This window comes from Ischnura elegans, chromosome 2 (genome assembly GCF_921293095.1).
Source record: "Ischnura elegans chromosome 2, ioIscEleg1.1, whole genome shotgun sequence".
Classification (NCBI taxonomy): domain Eukaryota; kingdom Metazoa; phylum Arthropoda; class Insecta; order Odonata; family Coenagrionidae; genus Ischnura; species Ischnura elegans.
In genome coordinates, this window is record NC_060247.1 from 23,745,435 (window position 1) to 23,751,906 (window position 6,472).

Genomic DNA, 6,472 nt, shown 5'->3' on the forward strand with positions numbered 1-6,472 from the left:
AAGTCATAAAAGGAATGGTTAATCGCAGGCTATTATTGGAGATAAGAAACAGAAAAAATATGCAGGCACTTTACGTTTTACAAACATACCTTTCCCCTACTGTGATTTCAGCTCCTCCATTGGATTTAAGTGGCCGTTTTTAAGAACTCCATATTTAATTTTTACTTCCTTATATTAATTAAAGTGCAATTCCAATCGTGGTAAAAGTGTTAGAACATTTCATTGTCATCCAGTTATGGGCTATCCTGAAAATTTTAGCTCCCTGGTTAATCAGGAAGTGGTCGAAATTTGAGTTGTAAGATTTTTCCCGGAAGAACAAACAAGAAAGCGTGTATAATAAAACGTGGTAATAAATTCAAAATGCTTTAAATCTCATTTTCTTGCAGCGTGTGCACTTGCTCCCTGAAGACTCGATTTACTTTGCATTCAATTATAAGACTTCCCAAACAGACTTGTGAGTGACTTTGCGATGCGACGATGCTACTGAAGTCTACCGGCGGCCGTGGCAGTCCTGATGGTGTACCAGTGGCGGATACAGATGGGGGGCGCAGGGGGCGCCCCCCCCCTTGCGGGTCCGCTTGTATTGCCGAACATTGCAAAACCACAATTGTAACTTTTTTATATCATAAGATGGCATTGTCTTTTACATGTTTATAATCACTTTAAATAAAATTTTCGTATACTTAGCCTGTGACTTGATCATCTTTTATTACGATAAAAGTAAAGACAACTCAAGATATGTTGCGCCCCCCCTTGAGTTTTTTCTGTATCCGCCACTGTGGTGTACACCGCCCGTCAGGAAGCCTATGAACCATGCCGTATGTTACCTCCATCTGGGTCAGAGGTGTTCGAAGTTTCATTTCGCTGAGTAGAAAAGAGTTAGAGATGGGCTTCGCCGAAAAATGTTTTAAATGTTAGCAACGTTTGTAAAAAAAGTTATGTTCATTCAATTAGAAAAGGACGCGGATGCAAAACATTTGTTCCATTCATTTGATAAATGGGTATTACCACCTACTAAGACGATGGATTTGCTCTTTCGTAACGTACTGAACTTGCTGTCTAGACAAATATGTATTCTAAAGTGTACAATTCTCAAAGTAATAAATAAGAAAATATTCCGAAAATTCATTCATGAATGGAAAAATCCATGATTGAAATTGGTATCGTTAAGAATGTATGTGTACTTTCAGTCCCTGAAAACATTTCATCTTAAATTTAAGTAATGAACTCCCGAAAGGCCGTAAGTCCTAAACGAAGTCCACCAGGCATAAATTTAAGATAAACAGTTTTTAAGTATATTTTTAGGGCTGTTCGAGATGCATATTTGATTTTTTCTATGAATTAATTATTTGAGAATAATCTTCTCGATTCATGAAGAAAAGTCATAGTGATGGCATTGATAGGTTTGAAGACGCTAACATAGACGAATATGAAGACGCAGACTCAGACAAACACTGCGAAAATATTGGGATACAACCCAATTCTTCTTCTTTGGTGTTATGTAGAATATTATACGAAAATTTTTACCATATACGACAACTAATGGGGTGATTTCCTCATTAACCTCTACACACCGCTTGTTAATTCGAGCATGCAATAATTTAGAGGGTGATGAACCCAAGTTAAGGAACAACGCCATAGCACAAAAATATGCAGCTGAATTTCGGGAACGTGATTTCTCTACGATTAAATAAATCCTCCAAGAGGAAAGCGTATGTACATAAAAAAATCCTTCACCCTGACGATTCAAAAACCAGATGATTCAACATGATATATAGCTAGAAGTTTCCCCATTATACTATTGAATGCTTTGCTCTATAATGCTTAAAAGCTTCAACTATTAGTCGTTAAAAACTTTTGCAATTGTAGCTGATGGAGATGCTGATTTGATACATTTTTTATGAAATACTTTTATTCCTTTAAGTTCCCAGTCAGTTCTTTAATATGTGTCCCGGATATTTACGTGTTCTAGACCACTGAGAAAGAGAATTTTTTAATGATTCTACAAACTTCATGCTTCCATTGAATGCAATGGTGTCACCAAATACTTCAATATTACCTTTTAAAAACTTATATCCTAGGAAAAGGTAATATAAACAGGTCCGTTTAAGTGCTCATGAATAACATACACATTAAAAATTAGATACCCTGCCTTTTAATGTATATATAAAATTAAAGAAAGAAAATAATGTGGAAAAACGTCTTTTATTCGAATTAAAATATTTTCATAGCCTCTCTTACAAGAATGAATTATAATCCTTACATATAGAATTCACCAGCTCACTTGAAAGGCTTATGGACCAGAGATACCGCTAACAAGTAAATGCAGCACAATGTCTCAAGAGTCATCGAAAGAGACATTTTTTCCTTATATGATACAAATCTCTGGAGACTAAAAGGGTTAACAATTTATACAGACGTAATTGCCTACCGCGCACTAGCGCAAAGTGAAAGGAGAATTATTTTGCCTCTCAGCGTCGAGGAAGCAAATAGCGAGCTGAAATTGCAAATGAAAGTGTGAGTTAAAAATACATTGGATAAGAAAAATATCCCACGAAGTAGCTCAAGAGCTAAAATTCAATGTAAACTCGGTCACAATGATACCCAAGAATGTCGAAAACGTTCAACAAAAAACTGTCATCCACAAAGTGTTAGCTCTCAGCACAGTATTCAAATAGAACAAAATAGTTAGGCTACTGCATATGAAGGAAGAATGACATATTAGAAGAAAGAAGTGATATATATATGCGTAAACGATGATTCTTTATTTTAAAAGTCACTTTAAAAAGAATGTACAAACATTTGACTTCACGATTTAAAAATCACGTACTTTGAGCACAAATCGGCAGTTTTGAACGATAATGAATCGATTTTGCAACTCAATCGGAAGAATGGACCACCTAATTAGGAAAGGATAATTCAAGACGGCATCTTAAAGCCAAATTTTGACACGCAGTAAAATTGTAAGGATTAAATTCAACGTTCAATGTCTACTACAACAAGAAACCAGAAAAATAACGAATTATTATCTAATGGGCAATTAGAGTGTTCTGCACATGCCGATGCTGACAAATGACGATATGCAGCGAGATACATACTTCAAGGGCGTATATTAGAGGAGAATAGGGGTACGGGCCTTCCCCTCACCGATCGAGGAATGTACAGAAAAATATAAGAACCGGAGTCTGATTTAGCTTGATAAATTATCCGCGAGGGGCACAACCGCGCCTTGCAGTGATACTCCGACATAAAAAGTATTCGGCGTTTGTATTTAACTATATGTCATGGGGTATTCCAATTTAAGATGAGTCACCCAAAACTAACATTGACCTTGGCCCCCCACTATTATCAATCTATCATTCATGCACTGAATTGTTGAGGCCTTTACTTTGTAGAATTCCATATTTATTGCTGAGTGTCATTAGCCCGGGTGCACGGAGGCAGTGGCGGTTCCAGGATAGGAACAAGGGGGGTGGGGGGGTAAGTGGGAGTTCACCTCCCAGCAGTAGTGGGGTCCGAACAAAATTATCATCCTATCTAGAGTAAATTGGATAACCAGGGGGGAGGTATATCCCCCAACCCCTCTCTGGATCTGCCACTGGCTTGTAACATACCAGAAGCGTGTAAAATAGGTTCTAGTTTAGGGCAAATGTGTATTTCAATTCGCTAAAGTAGGTAAATATTTCGGAAATAACAAAATACTCTTGCACAAAGTGGCAACCTCCAAAAATTTCGATTTTATCTACTGCGTGTTTGGATCCAATGGGGAGGCTATAGTCCCCCATATATCCGCCACCTCCCGCTAACGTTAGAAGGAGGCAAATAAGAACGGCTGAAATCGCCTTAAAGAATTGTACGAATATTCATGAAGTGTCCCGACAGCCACGACCGCCTACATTAAGCTCTGCATTGGGGCCAAAATGATGTTTGCTGAATGGCATTCCCTTCACAGGCGAATATATGTATAGAGGGTAACCCTGCCCCGCGCCACCGGAAGGAAGATATAATTTGCCGCTGATATATATCTAAGCATACATCCCTCAAAACATCCAGGTATGTGATCGTTAACAATATTTATGACCGCTGAGCATTCCTGCCATCACATATAATGAAATTAATGCAGTATCATTTTTTCCATCACTTTCCAATACCCTATAATTTTCCTTTTCACCCACTCAATCGGTTCCCTACATCGATCACAATCGAAATTTTGCTATGGACAATAAGAGCGATTTCGGGGGTGCAAAACAACCAAGTCGATGCTCGGCAAAAAAATACCCGAACACCACCGCACGAATGGCAGTTTCCGCTGAGCATTCCTTTCTCTCATTTTTTTTCCCCACTGTTTTCATCTGGATCGACACTTTCGCTGCTCCTGATGCAACGACTGTCTGTCTATTCGACGTATCATGGCAAGGAAAGGCTAGAGCAGGTCGCCGACATCACCGGTCACCACAATTCTAGCCATTAATTCCTTTCACAATGAAGTTGGAAAACGATGAATACTTCCAGAACATACAGTACATCATGGTCTCAAACACGACCAACCGGTATCTTCCGTTTCATCAAGTATCTCCCTAAATTACCCTTCGCAGGCCGTAAATATATATTTGACAGTATATATTTTAATTTTTGGATATATATTAAAGGTACAGGTCGCAGTATACCCATGCTTCCATCTCCACAGCATGAAGTTAAACCTTGATGGTGTTAGAGATTTTTCAGATGAATTCCGACGTTTAATAGGGTGCAATGTGGAGGGCTAAGACTATTCCATCAGGTGAATTAAGTATACAATAGCTTAGGTAGCATTGGCTTTCTCAGCTGAGTACCCACTACCTCATCCTTCACGCAATATTTTAGCCAATACAGTTTCCAAAGTACTTATGATCTTCATAATAACAGTTGCATCGTTATTTGACACAATTCTTCCAGCCCAAAAAAGCCTTAATTAGGTTGGGTAACACCAGTTGCAATTTTTTTGATTACCCGACCAAAAGGCCCCGATCCAAAAGGATCCGATGCGGAAGACTTTTCGTTTCATTTTGAGTTCCTGCTGGGGTATTTTGAATGAGTAGCTACGTTGTATTCCTCGGCGTTTTCACCCATGAATCAAAGTTAACTATTTTTCATCTTTCTTCTCATTTCCCGCGAGATTTTTCTTCCCACAAACTCACTACAAACGTGCAATGGCACAAATTACCTCTTCTGCCATTCGCCTCCCACAATAATACTCCCAAAAAAAACTGAGCAATACCTCCAAAATAATAAGACGAAGCTATAAACAATGATCGAATCACTAGATCAAACAGAAAAAGTATCCTTCGAGGTAGGACAATACATGCTAGTTTACATAAGTATTAAGAGTTTTGGGCGCAGTTCGGCGTTATTAAATTCCTTGCCGGAAGATGAGGGATGGAAATGCCCGCCATACTTTATTTTATTTATATATTTCCATTACCCCATAAACAGCACATTTACGGCCTTTACAATGGGGAATTAACAATTAACAATGAAGGACATTCACACACGCCCATGCCCTGGATAAGGGTAACTTCCCCAGGCGGGACTCGAACCCGCGACCTTCGGTTTGGCGAGGACTTCACCCCACCGCCACCGAGGCCGACAAAGTACTCCACCATTAAACGAGAGTTTTCACAGAGATATAAGCACTTCAGGCATCTTCACCCATTTCATAACGAACAGTGAATTGTTTTCATTATTCAAGGTTTCGTAGATAATTTATACATAATACTTATGTAACGCTCCCAAATTATGACATTTTCGAATGCTCTGAACTTGCAAACAGAAAAAGAATTGAGCATTGAGCAAGAAATAAAATTAGGTATGTAGACAGTAGTTATAAATACTACCAACATATCACCACATAGTCCGCTTCAGTCCGAGCAAAAATTTATGTTAACAAATTTGACAAGCAATCTTTCGAAACACAAAAAAATCACATCGAATCGAAAATTTCTTTTCATTTTTCCATAAAGTTAGCATTTTTCAATTTAGTAATCAAAATATTATAACAATATTATGTATACGATAGGCCGGAAGGAAAAAGTTTTGATTAAGCTTCCGATTGATTTAAATCTGCTAGCCATTGGTAAAAAAAACTTCCTGCACTTACAACCTTCGAATTTCCAGCCCGAAAAGTTAACCAGCTCGTCAAGATACCAACCCAAGCAACCAATATCGTCGTGTCGACGCTCGTACACATTTCACCGCGGCTCACTCACCAACTGGAAGCGTATCAATCTACAGGAGTCTCGATACGCGCCTGCCCCAAATGTTTCAAAACAAAAATAAACCACGCATGCCACCACGATCTCACATCGAGTTTGATTTGATGCATAACTTGATTACTCGATCGGAGCTACCTCGACCCTCGTCACGAATTCCAACACATCATCGACAGACGAAAAAGAGAATCGTCTCGCGAAAGGACCAGCTTCCAATTTTTGCC